The sequence below is a fragment of the Rhinopithecus bieti genome, unplaced genomic scaffold, assembly GCF_001698545.2.
Source record: "Rhinopithecus bieti isolate Rb0 unplaced genomic scaffold, ASM169854v2 scaffold_74680, whole genome shotgun sequence".
NCBI classification, from domain to species: Eukaryota; Metazoa; Chordata; class Mammalia; order Primates; family Cercopithecidae; genus Rhinopithecus; species Rhinopithecus bieti.
Window position 1 is genome coordinate 152206 of NW_016828033.1, and position 23577 is coordinate 175782.

A 23577-nucleotide genomic window follows, 5' to 3' on the forward strand; every position below is an offset into this window, starting at 1 on the left:
ATTAAGAAAGACTGTTCAGGAATGGTATACACTTTTTTGGTATTGTTTGCCAGCACATAACTTAGCAATATACTGGTGTTCATAAAAAGAGAAAGTCTGACAATAAAGTAATTTTCCAAAGAAGTAGCACTTGAAGCACATGTTGCAATGTAATTATATTTGTGGACCAAGAAAAAAAGACTACAAGTTCTTCAAAGATAAACAATTAAATCTTTAATCTAAATTTTGGACTACAGTTTCACACAGCTTCATGTTTGGGTTTAAGTCAAATACAAAATAGACTAGGATGCATATGGCAACTATATTGAGTGCATTCCAGTTTTTAAAAAGGTTTAATTCAGTCAGACATCTGTTTCTTTGGTTACCAAGATGCCAAAGAATGGATTCAATAAGACACTTTTCTTTCAAACAATCGCTTTGAAAATATAAACATTAATGTAGAAAGAGAGATTCAGAAAAATGTTTTATCAAATCAATGCATTATGCTCTATCTGAAATGCTGACTAATAGATTCAGAGCACAATATCATAAGTGTATGACCTTCTTCAGACATGTCTTTTCAATTATATTGTATTATTCAAATTACTCAAACCCAATCTCCCCAACCAAAGTGACGATTCGACAACTGCCTGATGTATTTAGATTTTAAAATTCTAGGAAGCCTTAATTATCCAACTAAATCAGACTAGGATTAAGGGATACTCTTAAATAAAAAAGGAAATAGGGTGTTTATTTTATGGACAAGTTTCTTTTGTAACTTGTAACTCCCTTGAAAGTCAGCCAGAGTATGTCTCAAACCAAAGTCAAAACAGTGAGCAAGAAGTGTCGCACTTATGAAGGGAGGTGAGTGAGCAATGCGTGTGGTTTCCAACCGTTAATGCTACAGTTATCAGTTTCTGTTATCAGTGGCTTCAGCTATGCAAGGAAACCAAACGGGAAGTTTTCTCAAGCAGGTTGAAAGCAGGTTCCAAGAAAGCCCTTTAAAAAATTTCTAATCCTCTCAATTGTCTAGAACCAAAGCCAAAAACATAAGGAACCAGATTCTTAGAAATGAGTTTCCTGCCCTGAGTGACTGAAACAGAATCAGTCTTTTAGCTGAGCTTCTCAGCAGAGGAAATGGGGAGAATGATGAGGTAGTGATGAGGGGGTTTCTCTGAATAGTTGATTTTCTAGGAAAACCTTGATCAACTTTGGTCCATTTACAAAGCCATGATCAGCACGAACTTCCTGACTAGCAATCGCTCCCGCTCAACCAGATATAACCAGTTGATATGGCAGTAGCTCTACTGCCATGAACCTCATAGCTGAAACCTAAATTCAGATTCAGGATAAAGCATTAGAAAATTAATTATTTTCATACAAAACATTAGCCTGTGGTGGTGTGCACCTGTGGTCCCAGCTACTCGGGAAACTGAGGCTGAAGGAGAGTATAAGCCAGGAGGTGGAGGTTGCAATGAGATGATATGGGGCCACTTCACTCCAGCCTGGGTGACAGAGAAAGACCCTGTCTCCAAAAAAAAAAGGAAAAAAAAATACTTATTTTCCATTTACACATTCATTACCAACTTTTGTTCAGCAATACCTAATGTCTTGATTATAGACCATAGTAGATAAAATACACTAGAATTCAACATATTTTCATTTGATATCAAGAAGCCAAATTCACCTAAGTTTCAAATACTAAGGGCCAAATTTACAGGAGCAATTAATATTGAAAGTCAGCATTAAATTTAGAGTTGAAAATATATCTAGATCATCATTCACAGGTTAGTTGTCTCTCTTGGTTTCAGGTATTAGCAGGGCTCTTTCTTTAACAGTTATTTGAAGATAGCCTAAGAATCTAAGTCTCCATGGACATAACATTTATCACAATTCAAAAACTTCAGTGAGGCACTGTGTGAAAGAATCATCACTACCTCTCTCAAAGTTTCAAGACTTGTGGTCTTAAGGAAAGAAAAGGATGCATTTACAGGGTGGTAGTCCAAAGTGAGGCACAAAAAAAGAGAAGGCCAGGAGGGAACCCAATCCTGGGACCAACATTCCACAGTTCCTCTTAGATTAAAGCAAGAATGAATGGGCTTAAATTGGTTTTATTTCTTTAAGGACTTCCTGAAAATGGTCATTGCTATCCTCTGATTAAAGACTCAAAGGAAACTGTACAGTAGTCAGTCCCCTATAGAAGAACGAGTATTCATCTAGAGGCAGAAACATATACCACCTACCTTCAGCAGATCCCTTTCCAGCAGATCCAGAAGGGATGGCACCCTTCCATGACCCCAACACTGCCATCCTCAGAGCCTCTGAGCTAGTTATGCAGTCCTTCTCAGACTCTTGATTCTTTAAGTGACAGAATGCAGAGCATGAGCACCTGTCCTGATCTACCATCCAAGTGCCCATGCATTTACAAAAAACCAACTGGTGCAGACAGATATTCAGCCTGACCTAGATTGTCCAGAGGATTGATTAATAAAACACAGATAATCGGCCAGATGCGGTAGTTCCGCCTGTAATCCCAGCACTTTGGGAGGCCGAGGCGGGCAGATCACCTGAGGTCCGGAGTTCAAGATCAACCTGACCAATATGGAGAAACCCCCATCTCTACTAAAAATACAAAAAATTAGCTGGGCATGGTGGTGCATGCCTGTAATCCCAGCTACTCGGGAGGCTGAGGCAGGAGAATCGCTTGAACCTGGGAGGTGGAGGTTGCAGTGAGCCCAGATCATGCCATTGCACTCCAGCCTGGACAACAAGAGTAAAACTCCATCTCAAAAAAAAAAAAAAGAAAGAAAGAAAAGAAAAGAAAAAATCCACAGATAATTGAAACCCAGATGATCCAGAAACTTCTTTGTAGTTGTTATTTTCCATCTGTGCTTCCAGCCCTATCTCCTAGCAGCTCCTAACTAGAAGTCACACTCACTGCCTTTCATTTCTGCTCCCCTTGCCTGTCCTTTAACAGAGGTGCTAAGGCCCAGGTCACTAACAGGATGCCTGGAGGTCTGAATTGTAGTGTTTGGCTCCAGGGTAATCAAGGTAATCACCACTGTTTAACCCCCACAAAGTTGTGAATAATCACCTCACCTAATAAGTTGATTATATTTGCAGAAAGGCAACCTCATACCAAACCATCCGTTTTCGTCATGAAAAATGGAACAAATGTCGCTTGTCTGGTGAAGGACTTCTACCCCAAGGATATAAGAATAAATCTCGAGTCATCCAAGAAGATAATAGAGTTTGATCCTGCTATTGTTGTCTCTCCCAGTGGGAAGTACAATGCTGTCAAGCTTGGTCAGTATGCAGATTCAAATTCAGTGACATGTTCAGTTCAACACAACAAGGAATTTGTGTACTCCACTGACTTTGAAGTGAAGACAAATTCTACAGGTAGGCCATTTCTGGCTTCAAGGGGCTGGAGATTATGGGGAACAAGAATTGGGTGAAAGGGAAGTTAGAGATGTAACTGTCGACAAATCATTCTCAATATAGCATCATGCTGGAAATAAGACTTAGGCCCAACTGTAGCCTGCCATTGGCAGGGGAGGGAAATGCTTGGCATCCCTAAGATGGAATCTAAAATAAAGCCCATCTTATTTCATCCTCATCTCTCCTCTTTACCAACCACTGTCCCCTTCATACTAGACCCTGGGACTGAAAGTCCACGTGCAGTCTAACCCAGTGCTAAATTCCAACAGAGGGCAATGTGGCCTATCATGGGGCTAAGAATCCTAGTTCTTCCCACATATTGGTGTGCCTGGATGTTGACCTCATAGTACAATGAAAAAGGCTGGAATGGGAAGCATGTTGTATAATTAGCTATGTGACCTTAACCAAGTCACATCCTCTGGTCCTCAGTTCACTCACTCAAAGTCTCCTCCAGTTTTAAAACCCTACAATCCTGTGAGCCTCTTCATTCCCAATGTAACCCTGACCACTGCTGTTTGTTCCAGATCACCTAAAACCAACGGAAACTGAAAACACAAAGCAACCTTCAAAGAGCTGCCATGAACCCAAAGGTTAGTTCAAATCAAAGGGCCAACTTCAGAATCAAGGGTTAGAGCACACTCTGTAGTTGTCCACCGGGGCCAAAAAGTATCAGATTTCAAAGGAAAACACAAACCATGCTGAGCCCAGTTGGTTCTGCGGAGCCTCTGACTCTCCCAACAGAGCTTGCCTGGCTGTCGGCATGGGTTTCCCAAGCTTGCCTGGCTGGGTGTCAGCAGCAGCCTAAGGTCTCTGAGGGCTATCTGGCACCATGCTGGGCTTGCAGGCCAGAAAGAATTAGGCAGACTTGGGGTAGGCTGATATCAGTGTTGCAGGCCCAATTTCTGGAAGGGAATTTAATCTCTCCCTGAAGCCACCCTCTTCACTCTTGTTCAACCATAGTTCATGCCGAGAAGGTGAACATGATGTCTCTCACAGTGCTGGGACTACGAATGCTGTTTGCAAAGAGTGTTGCCATCAATTTTCTCTTGACCGCCAAGTTACTTTTCTTGTAAGGTAAGAATTAGCCGCTTCTTATTCCTGTCTCTACCCACACTGTCCTGTACATGGGGAAAGGGGATTTAGAAATGGTAAGAAACCAAGAAGCATTGGAAAAGGAAAATAGAGACATATTTAGAATGAATAAGGTAGGCTATCTCAGCTACTCAGCAAAACAGCACCCCATCTCCTGTTATCCTTTTATTTTAAGTCAGACTGAAACCCATTAGGTAGTATAATGTACTGTTTTTCTAATATACCAGACAATAACCCTCACCTTCACCCCAGGGAGAAAACAGAAGATAAATAAAGAGAATTCATCTTCTTTAACGGCTATTTTGTTCATTGACCAAGAGGCCATGGGTTATTTGCAAGGCCACAAGTAAAGCTTTGCCTGAAGAATATCCTCCAGAGGAAGCAGAACCTATCTTTGTCCTGATAAAGGGAATGCCAGCTCACACTCCTCAATCATAGGACCAGCCTGTCTATGGGTGGATCAGCCTGTCTTTGGGATGAACCTACACACAGCATTAGTAGTGAACAGCTCACTATTACCTACTCAGGATGCATACACAATTAGGTCTGAGATGTCAATTATTTGCCTGTTACTTGCATTCCATTCTCAGATAGTCTCGTACACGAAATTGAAACCAGGGCCTGGGTTTGCGTGTGAGGCTCCTCCCCGTCACTCCTTCTGCAATACTCACAAATGTTCATCAACCCCAGCTCCTGTTCTAAGAACAACCCTAGACTTAGAGCACTTGACTGACCTGACCCAGACAGTAAACACACCCAGTCATCTCCAAATGGGTGTCCAGCTCACCTGTAATTTTACTAACAGTCCCAGGGACACAGGTAGTGTGGCTGGATAAAAAGAGTGCTACGCTGAGTCAGAAGATCTGAGTTTTATCTTGATTTTGACATTAACTTACATGTTACCTTAGCCAAGTTGCTTCATCTCTCTGGGCCTGGGTTTTTGCATCTGTAAAACAAATAAGTTAAAAAATAATAATAACCAAAGGAGAACAAAAGAGTTTCATGACTTATGCCAACACTGATAGCTGAACTAGCTAAGCCATTGCCATGTGTAGATGGAAAATGAGCCACAATAGATTAGTGATGTCTGCAATGGCATAGCATAGCAAGTACTGGCCACCACCAGACTACGTGACCCCTACGATTCCTTCTAGCACTGGCAGTCTATTCTATAACAACTTTCTTCACTTGCAGGCTGACTGGCATGAGGAAGCTACACTCCTGAAGAAACCAAAGGCTTACAAAAATGCATCTCCTTGGCTTCTGACTTCTTGATGATTCAAGTTGACCTGTCATAGCCTTGTTAAAATGGTTGCTAGCCCAACCAATTTTTCTTCGAAGACAACAAACCCAGCTCATCCTCCAGCTTGGTGAGAAGATAAAAGTCCTGGGGAAGGGGGGTTTATGTCCTAACTGCTTTATATGCTGTTTTTATAGGGTTAGAAGGATATAAAAAGATATAGGACACGTTTTTTTACTCCTACAACTGATACACTTTGAAAATGATGTTTTGTTCTTTTGACTTTCTTTACCTTTTGAAGTAGAAAGTGAGAACCAAAAGGTTCACAGCTTCTTCCTCATGAGGAAAATAGGTCCTGGGAGAAGAAGAGCAGGTGCCCTTTTATCTAAACATGGAAGACTCTGCTCAACTGAGCACTAGATTTGCTACAAACCAGCATCATCTTCTTCCTACTGTCCTCACAGCTTGTCCCATTCTCTATGTTCACTTCAGGAGCCTCACTAGAGATTCTGCATGGCATGGAGGGGGGCAAAGTTTTAGCACTTTCTGCATCTCCTAGTACTTTACAAATGAGATTACATTTGAATTCGCTAATACTTTATGAGCAGGCAATAGGGTTTCCAAAATCTCATCTAAATACTCTCCAGACTATTAGCAAAAATCAGAGTAAAATACAGAGGAAAGGCACTGCTTTCTATTAATTGATTTAACATGCATAAATTAGCTCGCTCTGAGTTCCAGGCACTGTACTGAGAGTACAAAGAAAACATAAGTCTGCTTTCAAGCAACTCTCTGTGAAAGTGTTTTTGAAGGGAGGAACAGAAATGAGACCCCTATCTTTCTCTACAAAAACAACATTTTTACTGTCTTTTGCCTGCCAATCTGTGATTGAAACCATTGCACACTGATTCTCTGGCCTGGTACTTTGGTATTGATGGTTTTCTGCCTTTCTTCTCAGCCCCTGCCTCTGTTGCATTTATTAAACTGCATTGTGTGCACCTTGCCTCTGGCTTTACTCTTTGCAGATCACCACAGGGGGAAAGGCAGCTCTGTGAGCTCACTATTAGTCAGCCAAAAGCCAAACCGAACTTATGCATCACACCACAGTTTCCTGAGCCCCAAGCCTACAGAGGCCCTGCCTTGGAGACCCAGCCACGGGTTTCCTGCTGCGTCTGCTGATGCCGCTGTTACAGCAAGAACAACAGCAGCACCTGCAGTGTGGCCAATGACCTCTCCTACTCCCACCTCAGGAAGGCCACAGCTTTTTCCAGGAGCAGGGCTCAGGGCCCTGGCAACCCATTATTGTGGTTCCTCAGCACCTATGTGGAGTGTCAAGTGGGGGTTTATGAGGTAACAAGTGAAAGAGTGACTGTCACCAACAACTCCCCTTGCCATGACCGACTGCAAACTCCCCCATCATGTGTACTACACCTTGTATGTTTAAAGAATGCTGATTTCCAAAACATTTCACAAGTTACCTTGTGTAATATTAGGGTGTTTCTTCTGAAGTTATTAGGGAAAAAAAGATCATATTCTCATTTTTCAGATTAAAAAAATGCCCTCTCCTCAAAAAAGTATGTACCTTGTCCAGAGTCATTCAGTGAGGCAGGGATATTGCTGGGAGTAGAACAAAGGTCTCAAGATTTTCAGTACGAAGTTCCTACTGTAAGAGCACATTGCATCCCCAAATAAGGACAAGATGTCAATGTGAGTATCAGCTAGAATGAACTTCAGGATTGTCCCATATTCAGCATATAAATGAGCCACCCTCTAGCCCACTATGCCAGGAAAAAAACAAAAAAAAACAAACAAACAAACAAAAAAACCTGGCATATCACAGGACCATGAATTTCTCAAACCAAAAGGAGCCTCCAGAGAAGATTTAAGGCAAGAGCCAGGAGGAATTACGGCTGCCTTCTGATCTGGGGCCATGATATATGAACTGTGAGATGGACATGCAACACACTCAGCAGGCATTAGAACAGAAGCCCCAGAAAGCCAAGCCATATGCCCAAGGCCTTTGGCTCCCTCATTCCCTGTTCTTTCCATTGCCCAATATAGTGGCTACTCTTGTCCAGCGTTTCTGAAGAGTACATAAACTGCTGCCCAAACCACTCACTGATAGAGCCACCTAGAGTGCAGTTGCAGGAGAGAGTCCTGGAAGTGTAACGCTGCATTTCTGGGCCCGTCATTAGCCAGATATACGACTTTGAGAATGTCCACCACGTCTCTGGACTGCAGTGTAGTTTCTATAAAATAATGTGTAAGGCCTCTTCCATTTCTAAGATTACATCTAATAACTCTAATAGTTCTGTTAAGGCAGATAATTCAAGAGAAGAGGAAGGAGGGACTGATTCCCAGGGACTGAGAGTGTGTATCTATCTCAACATCACATAGTCAGTTTGCCCCAGAGGAAATTTTCTCTGCTGGAGACGCCACTGAGCTCCAAACTCAGGGACTTGGCAGCTGGAATTCTGGAAGTCACAACTTTCCAGGAGAGCCTCAGTGCTCTTCAGTGGAAAAAAAAAAAAAAATGTTCTCCAAATAAAATAAGTAAAATAGAGGTGTCAAAGAACATCAAAGAGAAGGTGGCTGGATATAAAAGATGCAAAAAAAAAAAAAAAAAGAAAATTGGGGAAAAGTCTTTTAAGTAAATAACTTTGTGTCTAACTTAATTTTTTTTTTTTTTTGAGACAGAATCTCAGAATCTGTCACCCAGGTTGGAATGCAGTGGCACCACCTCGGCTCACTGCAACCTCTGCCTCCCAGGTTCAAGCGATTATTGTGCCTCAGCCTCCCGAGTAGCTGGGACTACAGGCGCAAGCCACCACACCTGGCTAATTCTTGTATTTTTAGTAGAGACAGGGCTTCGCCATGTTGGCCAAGCTGGTCTTGAACTCCTGGCCTCAATTGATCTGCCTGCCTCAGCCTCCCACAGTGTTGGGATTATAGGCATGAGCCACCACATCTGGCCCTAATTTAAATGAAAACAGACCAATTCATAATAATGGATAAATGATGGTGGTGACTAAAATAAAGACACTGCTGGTGGCCTCACCTCGATGGGTCCCTCACCTGCACCTGAACCTGCATTCTGAAACCCTCACAGGCAATGCAGCACAGGCTTGTCAAGCCCCATTCTGTATCAGGGCTGACCAGGGCACTGGGGACACAAAGACAATGCTCCCTAAACATGCAGTTCTCCCTTGCCTGCCAGGAGTCATTCAGGTGGCAAGGGCCCACTGAATCAGAAGTGGGCAGATGTTCTGCTTCTCTGAAGCCAGGGTGCTTCCCTGGATCTGACCAGGCCATTTATTTCTCAGAAGACACTTTAGGTCACTTCTAAAGGCCAGGCTGGAACACAAGATGGCTAAGAGAAGGATGCCAAGTGTCAGACATGACCTACCCTGAGAGGCAGCTCTGCTGTGCCATGCCCCAGGAGTTTGTGTTAAGACTTCCTGGGCACCTGCAGCATCGTGCTCATGGCACAGTAGTAAGTGGCACTGTCTTCAGTCCTCACTGGAGAGATCACCAAGTGAAAGGCTTTCTGGGTCAGAAGGTGCTTCACAGAAAACCGTCCTTGAGTAAAATATGCACCTTGAGATCTGCTTTTAATCCCATAAAAGACAAACTGAAAATTATAATCTGGCCTTATGCGGTACCAGAATAAATATGGATTTGAATATGTACTGTCGTAAGTGCAGAGCAGTACCACCTCACTGCCACTCGCCACCGTCTGGTCCGGGGAACTCTGAGTTACTTTGTCACACAGCATGCCCCTGTCTGTGAAAAAGACAAATGAGGAAATAGTGAATTCTGCACCCCCCAGACACTGAGTACAGGCCATGCCTAGCCCAGAATAACTCAATGAGCAGAGGCAAGAGAAGGACTCAGAAATAAAGCGAAAGGCAGAAAATAACCAAAAACCAAGAGTGCAAGAGAAAAAGCCTTCAAGAGTCAGAGAAGGAGAAATGGGGTTATGGAACAAGTGGAATGTAAACAAATGAATCTACTTACAGAAAAACAAAAAGCTAAAGCCCACAGTAAGAATCATCTTTTCTTCATACCAGGGCAGAGGATATACAACAAAACAGGGTTCCTAAGATCTCAGAGACTATCTGACGGTTCTAACGAAAGAAGACAGGAGGAAGAGGAGACTGGCAGCCCTGGTGGTCATGTGACTGATTCAGCCATGACTACTAGAGACAAATGGGCTCAGCTGAGGAAACTGCTATTGCTGTTATGATTTTGGCCCCAGTCTATCTTGAACTAATACATATGGCAATGAAAATTGATTACTTTAAAAAAAAAAAGAAAAGAAAAGAAAAAGAAAGGAAGGGAGGGAGAGAGGAAGTGAGGGAGGAAAGAAAACTACAAGTCTAATGATGGCGTTCTTGAACATCCAACTGCTGCAAAAGTAGTTCACTCTCCATTTCTGTATCCTCTCGTCACAGACTGGTGTACTAGTCCATTAATCACATGTCGTACTTTGAGTGACACTGTCTTATAGCATCTAGCACAGCTCCACACACTTTGTTCTATTCAATAAATGGAATAAATGAAAGAGTACCTTGGACAACTCCCTTACTTCTCTGTGTGAAGAGGGAGGAAAGGGGATTGGACAAGATCCTTTCTAAAATCTGTCCTAGACCTGAATTCCAGAAATCTTTGATTTCAGATGCTTGAGGGAGTGTCCTGATCCTAAGTGCTTCTTGCACTTCACCAGCTTGACTTTCTATCTCTCACTGGGCCCACTGCAGCACACACTTGGCTCCAGCTGGAAAATCCTGAACAGAGCTTCCTGGTGGGTGAACTGTCATGAGTGGGTTACAAGCTTGCTGAGATAGGGTTCAGAGTGCCCGTGTACCTGGGGTGAGTGGAGCCCCTGAGCCAGCCCCTCACAGCCAGAAGCCCTACAAACACGATTTTCCACGTAAGCCATGAATATGATAACAGTTCGGAAGCTCTGCTGTAAAAAACAGAACACGGACTAACTCACTCTCCAAAATGCAGGAGTGTTTCTAAGAGTATTTCTAGAAGGTCCTTCATTTCCCTTTTTCCCTACATCCAATTCTTCAGTAAGAACTGTCAGTTCTACCATGAAAATATATCTCCAGTCTACCTACTTCTTCCATCTCCACTGCCACCACCTTCTATAAACACCATCATCTCTTACAGGGACTGCTTCAACAATGCACTAACTGGTCCCCTTGCTTCTGCTCTTGTCCCTGGACAATCCATTCTCCAGTTCTTCATAAAATGTACATCAGATGATGACAGCTGGACCTCCTTCCCAGGCCTGTAACATCTGCAAATGATCTGGCCCTTGCTTCCTCCCCAGCCTCACCCCACATCTGCTCCTTCTCTTTCTTCCCTTCAGCTGCAGTGGCCCTCCTTCTCATCCCTTCTATGTCTTCTTTTCTAGCTGCCTGAAACTCTGTCCCCAATTTTTAACAGTTCTCAGCTCCAACTAAATTAGTCACCCATCCCACCCGTCACCAACCTCAATTACATCTCTGGTCTTATTTTCCCTCACATCAGTATCTGAAATCATCAGATTCATGCATGTTTATTTTATGTCTCTTCCATCTCACCTCTCCCCTACATACACACACACATATGATAATACAAACTATATGAGGGCAGGGAGTTTATCTTTTCACTGATATGTCTCCAGCCTCTAGGCTTGTGTTGACCACATCACAGACAATCAGTAAATATCTGCGTAAAAAAAAAAAAAAAAAATACAATTTCTTCACTTAAAACTCACCATTCAGCAAATAAAAATACAAGTCACCCAGTTAAATGTGCATTTCAAATAAACAACAACAAAAATTTCAGTAATATGGGTAGTTGGGACATGCCATATTTGGAACACATTTATACTAAAAAAGTATTCATTGTCTATCTGAAATTCAAATTCCACTGGGCATCCTGTGTTTTATCTGGCGATGCTAGGCATGCAGAATACCAAAAGTAAGCACCAGGCAGGCCAGAGTCCCACCATGAGCATCTTCAGAGCCCCTGGATGTGGAAGAGGGAGATTCAGGGCCCAGGGGCTGCCTTACCGGTGCATTGACTGCCCATGCCCGCACTGCCACCTGCCGGCAGGGGTCCAGTCCACGAGACCCAGCTCCCTGCTGGCGGAAGTCCATTTCAGAGCTTCCGGTTCTTCCAAGCCCAAGGATTCTGCTCACTCCCCACCCACAGTCTATTAGTGTCTGTCCCTGCTCTAAAGATGTTGTCTGGGCTTGATATTTATATGAGAGCTGACTGTTCCCTTCCTGATCTAGACCATAACCGTCTTCAAGTTAAATTCCTCTTCCTCTTCTAACTGCCCAACCTCAGCTACAGCTGACCATACCCAAGCACAGAGAAGTGGGTTTAATGGACCTTCACACAGAGGGACACATCCTTTCCTATATTGCTTCACACAGAAGGTTGAGACATAACCTGAGCCCTGCTTGGGGTAGCATAGTCATGACTCTCCTGCCCTGGTGTCCTTGCAATATTCCTTGAAAGGCATCCTTCCCCAAAGGAAGGGCAGGCACTTAGCACAGCAGTGCAGTATAATGGCTAAGAGTGGGATCCTGGAGCCAGCTGCTTGGGTTCATATCAGCACCAGCTTTTACTGGCTGTGTGACCTTAAGCATGCCCTGACTCTCCAAGTCTCAACTGCTCCATCTGCAAAATGGAGATAGTAATAGCTTTTCTCACAGGACTATCGGAAAATTTAGGGAGGTCACACATGCAATACACCCAGCAGATAAATAATCTATGAATGTCAGGTATTGCTGTTACATATTTAATTTAAATGTTGCCATTTTTATTAAATAGACATATGAATAGAGTTCTTAAGAGTGTTACGCTCATCAGTGCTGTTCAGGGAAAAGATGCTGAGTAAATCTAAATTTTAAAGTTGCAAAATCTAGCAAAAGATTATTGATATGTTGTATCAATCAATGGTTAAAAAAAGAAAAAGACTGACGTCTTTAATTTGCTGTCAGTGCTGCAAGCATGTCCTACAGCTCTGTGATCCCCTGAGACCTATGATCCTCTGAGACATGAGCCAGCTGTGCTCTCCCCCAAGTCCGTAAGAGCATTAGGAGCATGAGAAGTGAGCCTTCCAGCCCCTTGGTCTTACGTCTTCCAAACGTTGCAACAGGCTTGTTCATGAGAGGCCACAATACATGATCAAGTGACCCCGCCACTGTAGAATAGGAGAGAGTCTCAAGATTTAGTGGCCCAGTAAGGACGTATTGCCCCTAAGTTTCTCCACTCCATCTTCCTTAAACCTATTGGCGTCTGCAGCCTGCGCCTCTCCCCAAGGTGCTGAGGGTTCTGCAGGCCCCACTCACCCTGTAGGCCCCACCTGCCCATCAGCGAAGCAGGGCTGCCTTTCATTAGCCCAAAACTGCTGCTCAAGAAGGGCCCTGAGACCAGGTGGGAGCCAAGAGATTTGGCGAACAACGTCACCCTTGTCCCACAGCTTGGATCTTGATCAGTCATGTCACTCAGAAGAGGGACTTTTCTCTCTGTTTCCTTTGAGGTGGGCAGCTTTGTTTTTGACCTTGTAGCGCCCTCTGCTGCTACTAATTATCCCATCTCCATAAATAGGTCATACTGGAGGTTGACAGAAAATAGGTCAGGGAAGGAAAACATTCTTTGCTCACAATTCAAGTCAAAGCTACTGCTTCTGTCTCCATTCCCTTTTCAACTCTGAGACTGGTAGCTGCTTCTCTGTCAGCCCAAAGGGACTATCCTCCACCAGTCACCCACAGAGGACTGTCTTTAAGGATATGAGCTAGCACCCTAAGAGGACAAATGGACATACTCTTGTCTACAGAAAGCCTAATGCAACAGTAGAGGACGTAGGGAAATTTATTTGGATGGATACAGACAAGTGCATCTCTTTCTTGGGAAAGAATAGAAACGTGATTAAAAAGGAAAAGCCTAGAAACATCTGAACGTATGGAAATAGGGTGAGTGGGCTAGAGAAAGGATTTCTGCATCACTTTCTTCCTGTACCACATTCCATCCGAAATCCCTGGGACAGACCTGGCCTGATGAATTGCAGGAAGCACACCAGGGAGGGACAAGGTCCCGCAGACAACGTCCACCCCCAGGATGGGACAGCGCCATGGGGACTCAGGGCCTCTGCTTTGGGGAAAGACCTTGCTGAGGGCCCAATGGGCAAGAACAAGTGTGAAGAACCCTACAATGATTTTTTACCCAATGCCCTCCACAAAGCCAACGTTTGAAGGAAAACTGTGAGGAAGAAGGGACACTCCGTGGTGTTGCTGTTGCCACCTCTGGAGCAGCTTGTGGCAAGAACGGTCTTGTTCCAACCAGGTCAGTGATACTTTTTATGATGGGGCTGTGTGGGACCTGACCTGACTCTTGCAAACCAGATTTCTAAAGCCATCTGCAGGGTCTTTTCTCCTATTATTCCCCAGGGCATGGAGGGCAAACAGATTATATCTCCGTTATCAAGAGGTAATAATTGGTAGAGACTGTCTGGAGCATGCTGGTAAGAAGGATTCTGAGGCCACATCTATATGCAGAGGAAGAGAGTGATGTGTCTGTTAGCAATATCTACCACAGGAGCAGGAGGCAACCCCACACCATTTTGTATTTCCCGTTCCTGCTCTCGATGTCATTCCCTGAAATGAGTCCTGCAGAGAAAGAATAATCAGAGCCAATTCTCCATTGGATTGTCCTTTTGGTAAAGGGCAAATTTTTCCATTTCTGTCTTTTCCATGGCTTCCCTGGGATCTCATGGACCATTTCCCCTGCTACCAATTGCTGTTGCCTGAAGCCTAAGAAATAAAATTTTTAAATACCTATAATTCTCTCTAAAATCATAAACAATGTGTCAAGGCCAAACACCTCCCCAGTGTGACTTATTCATATATGGACTTATCCTTGTATAAATAGCAGGAATAATCATACCCTGAACCAGCTAGCAGAGCCCCTGAGGACAGAGACCACCCGGAGAAGATCCTTGTTCTCCTGAGTCACATAAAGGGAGTCACACAAGGCAGGAGTGGAACTCAGGCATCCTGAATTCTAGTCCCAGCTCTGCCTCTACCTATCTATGTGACCTTGAGCAAATTTACCCCTCCGAGCTTCAGCATTTTCATCTTTAAAATGAGGGCATTGGCCCAGGCAGTTGCTATATTTCCTTCCAAGTCTCACATTCTAGGATGCTAATGTGTAAATTATAGAGCTGACCCAAGAGTTATTAGTTTATATCCCCCTGTGCATGTTGCTTGAACTCCTCATTGCCCAGCAAGAGGAAAAGGGAAAACATGCTTCTTCATTAGGGGGTAGCATAATTTCCTAGTTTACTATGTGTGACTCATCAGAGCCTGGAGGTCCAAGCCCATATGCCAACTTGAAATCCAGTTATTATTACATCTGGAAGAGAGAAACGTGCTGAAAACAGCTTTTGGGACACCATCAATTTGGCCAAAAAAAAAAAGAAGAAGAAGAAGAAGAAGGTTCTGTCTAGTGTGATAACATTTTGTTATCGTATTTATTATCTTCATCCCCGAAATCCACTCTGCTCTCTCCTATCTCTGCTCTGAAAGACAGAAGGAAGGCAGCCCTCTCCCAGGCAAAATGGGGCCCCTGTGGGGAACAGAGGGGTGTCTCTGTCAACAAAGTTGATGCCACATCCCTTTCAACAACCATGCTGACGCCTCTGGTTTTTGTAAAGGTGCTCACTCCTGTGGGTACCGGCTTAATAGGAAACTGACATTTGGAGCCAACACTAGAGGAATCATGAAACTCAGCAAGTAATATTTGACAGAATTTTTTTTTTCTATCTGCAAATTATCAGTGGGAGATTCTAATGTGCCTTAACAAATAGGAACAAAAGATAAATGTTTAATACAATTCAATTTAAACAAATATTTATTAAGCGCCTACAGTTTTTCCCACGGATCATCTGAGTCAGTTTCTGAGGAAACATTGTCGTTGCCTTAAGGGAGTTGGGGGGTTGTCAATGGGCCAGAGATGGGATGAAAAATGACAACAGATTTACCTCTGGGACCGGGACATGGTTAACCACAGTGGCCCTGGGTAAGCAGCTTAGCTTCAGAAGAAAATGTGCACAATGGCATGGGTAACCTAAAACACCAGGCAATCAAAATATTATTTTATGATTGGCTTTAGCATGTATTTTATTATTTTGTAGGGCAGGTTTATCTCACCAATTATGTATTTTCTTAAGCTGATCTGTAAAATCTACAGGGGAAAAGTATTTTAAGAATTATATGTTTCTGCAATTAGGCTCCCAGCAGTCAACAAAGAAGTGGTACTTTTTGTCTTTCCAGTGATGAAAAAGAGAGCCTGGCAACCCTGGTGGCCCACCAGGGTCTCCTTTCCTGCCCTAGGTCAGAACCAGCTGTAAACCAGCAGGCCATTATCTTCTTACAAATCTGTAGAGCAGGGTGGACAACAAAAGACAGCCTGCTAGGTTTTCAGGACATGAGTTCCTTGTGTAGCCAGAGAACCTTGGACCATCCTGACATGATTGGTCCTGCTGTCCTCACGGCCTGAATCCTGTGCTGTATGAGTAAGAGAGGTGCAAGCCCAGATGACTGTTCACGATGCTGTCCCCCCTTGCACCCCTAATCACGCTAGAGATACAACCAGGGTCTGAGAGGAGGAAGTTGCAGCACAGCACTAACAGGGCTTTTGGTAAAGGGCCTGGGTACTGTGTGAAGAACACTGAGATGTTCAACTTTGGGAAGGGGATTGAGTTAACTGTGAGCCTGGGTGAGTACCTCGACTCCAGAGGTAACTTTAGCGGAACCCCTCTATACCTAACACCTGTCAATCAGAGGGCTGAAACACTTGGCCAGATAATGAATTCTCTTATCCAGTGGGAAAAGGCTGTAAAGATCAAACCACCTTTCCTATGGGTAAGCAAGAGTCTGTAGTTTATGTAAAGGCAGCAGCTCCTGTGGGAAGGAAGGAAACAGGAAATTTACGTTTGGAACAGGACGCAAGTGAGAGTGAAGCTTAGTAAGTGCTATATTTAAACCAAAGGTGTCAGGTTATTTGGTTTGGTTTTTGAATTATCTGGAAGTTCCAAAGAAAGAACACTTCTCCCTGAGGATTTGATTGCAAAATTCTGACTTCAAACTTCTAAAAAGATCAAATGTTAAATCAGATAGTAGGCTTGGAAAACTCTATTTCTCTGTGTAATAAGTAGAGAACTATTTTTCTTTTGTTTGCTTGTTTGTTTTATTTTGTTTAGGAAATAAGAAGATTAGATGCCCTGGTGGTGAGTGGGGAGGGCAGGGACATTTGCACAGCATTTCTGGATAAATTAGATCCAAATAATCAAATCAAAGACTCTCAGCTCAGAAAGTAATTAAAGATCTCCTCACCCACCTCTTTAATTTTGCAAATGAAGACAGTGAAACTCAGAGAGGTTATGAACTTGCTCAAGGTCACACAACTGAACCTGATATCAAGGTCCAGGGCAAAGCCAAGACAGCTCATAGTTCTCTCCAGCCCAGACCCAAGGGAGAAAAAAAATCACAGTCCTTGGCCACGGCAGCATCATTTGCATCCCAAACATTCTTTACCCAAGACTTAATGAACTCAAAAAGAAATCCTGAGTTCCAAGGGGAGATAAAATTATTCTGCGCCTGTTGAAAGAAAAAGCAAGCTAAAGTGGAGCAATAATTGAACTTGGTATTAGGGGAAAGGTGCAGTCATCTGCAGACTGAGAGAGGGGTGAAAAAAACAAAATGAAAATGCTAGTCTTGTCTTCAGACAGTGATTATGACCACAAAACACTACCTATAAGTTCTGCATAGCTAATTTCTTTCCCAGTGGGGTTTGTATTCCATGATATATTGCATCAGCTATGTGATTGTTTTGGACCGTAGGATATGTATACAGAATTGGCTTGTTGAGCCTTCTGGTGTCTTGAAGTGAAAATCGTATCTCTGGGCATATCTCTCAGGCCTGAAGCCCTAGGCTACTGGAAAGAAAGATCCCATGACTTATCCTTCCTCTGAAGCTTAGTAGTTGGAGAAAAATTCTAGTTCTTGGGAAGCTCTGCAAAGCTGGGTTCATTAAGCTGATGCCACAGGTTTTTGCAAAACCTCTCAGCACAGTGTTTAACAAACCAGTGGCTCTAGGTTGACCTTTGGGGAAGGAACACAGCTCACAGTGAATCTTGGTAAGTGGAGGGGAGCATTGAATCCTCTGCCTGAATGTATCCATTTTATGCCAATGAATCGAGATATGGCTTCTTGCCCCATCTCTGCCACATTCAAGTCCTGCCTGGCTAAACAATGCTCATGGATGTGCACGTGTGCAGTGGGATGCAGCTTTTCTAACCTCTCACAAAATCACGTAATCCCTTCACCAAACTGCTTGGTGGCTCTTCTGAGCCCTCATCGCCCTGCTAGTTTATCAGTTAGAGGAAGACAAGTGCCCAGGGGCTTTCATATTTTTAGGTCATTGTGAAAAAAGGAACGTTGGTGATGTGTTTGCCTTCTTGGGAGGACAACAATAATGATGATTTATTAATTGGTTTCTATATGCTAGCTGGTGTGCTGCAATCTTTCTCTTATCACACTGAATCCTTATACCCGGTCTGTGAGTTAGGTGCTATTATTATCCTCATTTTATAGAAGAGATATTTATATTTTATATTTCTATAGGAGCACAGAGATGTGAATAACTTGTTCAAGCTGGTGAAGTAAGAAAGAGAACCTGGAATTTAATTCTTGGCACTCAGATTCCAGAACTAAGAACTTTTTAGTGAGGGGATTATGTCTGGAGGGAATGTCCCTGATGCTGTAGTCTCTAAAGTGGCTAAAATAATCCCTAAAGAACTGCGCTCTCAGCAAGTAAAGCCAGGGGTTGATCAACAGGACCACTGTGACCCAGTTATATATTCTTAATCCTTACATCATCAAGCAGTTATTGTTTTCCCCACTTTCCAAATGAGGAAACTGAGGTGCAGCAGTTAGGAAACTTGTCCTGGGTTTCAAACTCAAGCCTGCCTGCCCCAAAGCCTGAGAGCTTTTAAATTAACTGCAACTACTGACCAGCTAGATTAACTAATTACTTAATTAATAAGACAACAACCTAACAGGCTGTAAGGTAAAAAAGTAATCACATTTGTTTCAGAGGTCCTCTCCCTTTTCAGGAATAGCAATACAATTGTATAATTTTATGCTTCCCCTGGGAGAGTGGGTGGAGCCCTGGCTCCCAGGCCCTGGTGGAAGGGTCTTGGCAGTATTTGTAAAGCAGTCTGTGGGGGTGTAACTCAGGGCGGATCTGAAAAGCTCATCTTTGGAAAGGGAACGAAACTGACAGTAAACCCATGTAAGTATGAATAACTAATCCTTCCAAATTTCTCCCTGGAACCCTGATTTCCAAATTTTCCATTCTGTTTCATAACCCAAGTCCAAACCACAGCAGTCCCACTAATGGATTCCAATGCAAACAACTGCTGGTGTATTCTGACTTCACCCAGGTCTCTGCTGTTTGCCCTCACGTGCTATTTTAACTAATAGCTGAGAATGACAGTGCCAGTGCAGCACTGAGTTAAGGAGTCTGTTCGAAAGGAGACTGTTCGAAAGCTTCATTCTTTATTATAATTGGTGAGATTTTCCATGGTACTAGGAGAAGTTGATTAACTCTCTGAGCCTCTATTTTCCACCTCTGTAGAACAGGGGAGGCAGTTCCTGTTCCCATTTTACCGCAGCAAGCGTGCTGTGAGGGGATGCTGGTACATTTCTAATAAGGTGACAATGAGTGTGAGGAGAAAGGAAGTCCCCCGGTGGTCCGTAAACTCTTCCACCAGTCCCATACTACAAACAGCTGGTTTTATCAGGGGGATTCTTGGATGACAAGTAAGCACTTAAGTAAATATCAAGGGGAGTTTGGGCAACTGAGTTTTTGTAGATCCTCGTGTCATTGTGTGATACTGGAGGCAATAATAAGCTGACATTTGGAAAAGGAGTAACTCTGAATGTTAGACCAGGTATGTTTTAATGAATGTTATTTTTTTCCAAACATAAGCCACCATCCTTAGAAATTCAGTGAAAGATAACTGAATCTCCGGCCCAGTTATTAGCATCTTTCACCATGGGTCTTTCTGGAGAAAATGACAATGTGGGCAGCCCCTGACTGCAGCCCCTTCAGGACTGTTTCTTTAACACCTTTAAGTAGTTGGGAATTTTAAGTGTGTTTTTGTTAGTGTTGGAGATATGTGTCTGACAAATGGAATCTGAATTGAAGTTTTAGTGTGTGGGGCAGAAAGCATTTAGAAAGGACAACGTAACGACAGATTAGACTAAAATACATACCAATGGCTGGGGGTAGGCAATGCGACCTAATCCAAAAGGAAATAGTGAGATGTAGCCTGCTGATTAAACAACTGAGTCAGCATCCGTGTCAGCTGACTCGTCTTCCCAAAGCTTCCATGTTGGTGCAATTAGGAAAAGAATTGTCTAATCTCCATAACTCAAAACCTTGGAGCCAAGCTAAATTGGGTAAAGCCTTGTAAGATTTTCTGGTACTGACACTGACTACAAGCTGATATTTAGGGAAAAGGTAAGATTGAAAGCAAATATTCAAATTAGTCAGAAAGACCATGAACTTCTGAAAACATGCCCCAGGATGCTGTTAACTGCTGCATTTCTAATTGGGTCCTCATGGAACATTTTCATCTCCGCCTTGTCTGAGCTTTCTGCATCAGAGAAGCCCCTTCTGATACCCACTCACTTCTGTGTCCCTCGTTGAAAAGGTGGTAACTAAGCTTGGAAGTGTGAGAGAAGGATTCCCTAATCCAAATGCAATACTCAGGGGGATATTTTAAGTGTTGCTCTGCCATTCTCAAAACAAACCTAATTTCAATTAACTTTAATGTAGTTGAAATTTTGTTCCATGAGGGAATCTCTGTTTTCTATGATAATGGAAGTTCGTTTCAAACAATTGTTTGGGGTTTAACTTTTGCTCATAATTCCCAAAAGATACCAAATATTCAATGAGTATCTCAAAATAAAACTACTTTCATGACCAAATTGTTATCCCCATTAGAAAAATTAGAATCAGAATGTCCTAGCATGTATTATGTGAGCTCCATGCTACCTTCCTAAAGTTTCTTATGCCTAAAACGGCATAAGAGAGAAAAGCATTTCCAGGCTAACCTGTGTGTGCACCGGCTAACAGGGGTCTAAAGAGCAGGTGAGTCAGCTGCTCTATTTCCAAACTGGATTGGACATTTAGAGTCCTGCAGATACTAAAAGTGATAATCAGAAAAAGCACACACAATTCTACTTTTATATGTAATTTCCATCTTTCCCAAAGAACTGTTATAAATTCTCTCCCAAAGGTGTTATATTCATCCTTCTTTTGGTTCCTCTATTTGTGATGTGTACTGAGATGAAATATTGGTTGAGATTCAAAAACCCCATGAGATTTAGATTTAACTTAAGCTTTCCCCGTCAGAGAGATTCTAAGAGCTAAAAGATGGGAAGCTGGTATTTGGGGACTAGATTAAAAAGAAAATCCAAATTAATCCCAAGGAGCAAGGCTCAATAGATAGTTATTTAGACATAGCACATCCACCCTGCAAGCCTAGTTGCTCAGTTGACTGGACTGCCCCTATCTTAGTCTTGCCTGGAAGAGTAATAAGTTTTTTGCCCCATACCTGTCTTGAGAAATGTCAGCCTCCAGACCTGAACGCTTCTTGTGATTTGGTTTATTTGTGCAGAGTTTATTATTTTACACAGTGTTCTGGAAGTAATAGAAAAGTGCATTAGAAGCTCCTGCAAATGGAAATGAAATGTAAATTTAGATTGTAAATACATGACTGCAGTAAATAGATAGCAAGGAAAAGGATGAAGAGATTAGAAATTTGCCACATTTCTCTAACCCTAAAGGGATGTTTCTATAAATAGTTTAAAACTATTGAAGATGAAGGGGGCGGAGGAAGGAGAACAGAGGCAAACAGATTTTCTCCTAATCCTTTCCATTTGGCAACATTAGAAATGATTTTTCAATCAAATTTCCCTGAGCAGAGGAAGAAACCATGTCTGTTTCAACACTGAAGTTCCTGTGGGTAGGAGTCTCTAGAACTGATTTTGAGGATGGCTCCCTGTTAGTGACAAGTGTTGGTAATGCTCCTGTTGCGGGAAGGGAATGAGCACAAAAATAAATCCAAGTAAGTGTGGAGGGACAAGAAGATCTCACGGCGCAGGTTTCCCCTGGATTTTCTGCATTGCCTTTTCACCTTTCCTGTCTTAGCACGACAAATTAGGTCCCAGATGAGCAGGCCCTTGCATTCAAACCAGAAATTTTAAGGAGGAAGCCAGATTTAACTTACTCGGGAGACCTAGTAGACTCTGACTTTAAAAGATTCTTTAATCCAGCTGTTTTTAGGGAAATCTCTGCTAAAACCTGAAAGAAATGTTTTGTTTTTGTTTTGTTTTTTTAAAAAAAAAAAGTTAAAATTCTGTGGAGCAAAAACGAAGATGTTAAATATTTGATTGGCAAAGAAACTGAAAAATCTGGACCATGTCTACAACTGCTAAAGGAGGCTTTGTGAAGGAGAAAATGAGCAGCCCAGGGAGACCCTGTCCTAAACTTCTCTGGTTAGTGAAATTCGGGCCATCCTCTGCCACAGCCTTGGACTGCTAGGAGGGCAGATCAGATGTCTTCCTCAGTGGGGAGAGGTGGGCCCTCGTTGGCAGTTTCTGTAAAGCCTTGTGCTGTGGTGTAACTCAGGGAGCCCAGAAGCTGGTATTTGGCCAAGGAACCAGGCTGACCATCAACCCGAGTAAGTATGACAGGGTGAAACTACATGCAGCTTTTCCTTTCTTGACCGTGTCCTGCAAGCTCTCCTTGAGGGACATATACTCATTTTGCATAGTCCTTTATAGAGAAGTAGACCAGCAAAGACAGGAAAGCCCTCAAATTTCCACTTTTAAACACATCCCAGTAAAAACTCTCTTGCTTCGCTCCCCTTCTACAATCAGTTTCTAGTAAATCAGAATCCAGTGAGTTGATACGCAATTTCAATGAAAAAAACAGCAGAGAAATAGTTACCCCAACAAGTGCAAAAAGTAAAACTATCTGAGTACCAGCCAGGGGAAGATAATTAGGAAGGAAAAAGAAAGAAAGAAATGGATTACTGGAACCGTGATGGCAGCTTAGTCACAAAGAAAATGATTTTTTAAAAAATTAAAGTTTAAAAACTTTAAAGATATATATACATACACACACATACTCATATATATATATATATAATCAGGGCTTCATTGCCCTCTGGAACCCCAGCACCCACCTACAGCAGCTGCCTTCTGAACTTATTAAATAACTTATAAACCTGTAGTTTAATGAAGAGTTGAGCAATCGAGACCATATTGACCCCCAGGACCCTTCTGCAAAGAGCAGCTTCTGTTCCGGTTTCTGTAAAGCCTTCTGTGGCTGTGAGAATAGTGGAGGTAGCAACTATAAACTGACATTTGGAAAAGGAACTCTCTTAACCGTGAATCCAAGTAAGTTTGAAGGGAGATTTAAATTACTTGTCCTTCCAAAACATTCCAGCTTAGGTTCCAAATCTAATGTTTGTGCTGGGGGGAAATGGTGCCCATCAGAGGGATTAGAACTCCACTGTACAAAGACTAAATTACTTTCAGCCCAAAACATTCCTATCATCCATCTTAAACAAGATTATTGGTGCAAGGAGAAAAACTGAATACAGAATCCTGAGGGATCCAGCTAAGGGTCAGGAAATGTTTGCCAAAAAGATAAAGAGGAAATTAGCATATTGTGACTAT

The 23577-nt window shown here is 42.8% G+C and overlaps 1 long non-coding RNA gene across 1 annotated transcript in view; it reads right to left on the reverse strand.

Annotated features, from left to right (window-relative positions):
- Window positions 1–23185, reverse strand: part of LOC108523573 (uncharacterized) — a 108673-nt gene extending 85488 nt beyond the window's left edge. The window contains exons 1-2 of the long non-coding RNA XR_001883846.1: window positions 23082–23185; window positions 21447–21564 (exon numbers count right to left, since the gene is read on the reverse strand). This is a non-coding gene — a long non-coding RNA (uncharacterized LOC108523573). The remainder of the gene's footprint in view (window positions 1–21446; window positions 21565–23081) is intronic.
- Window positions 23186–23577: the final 392 nt, after the last annotated feature.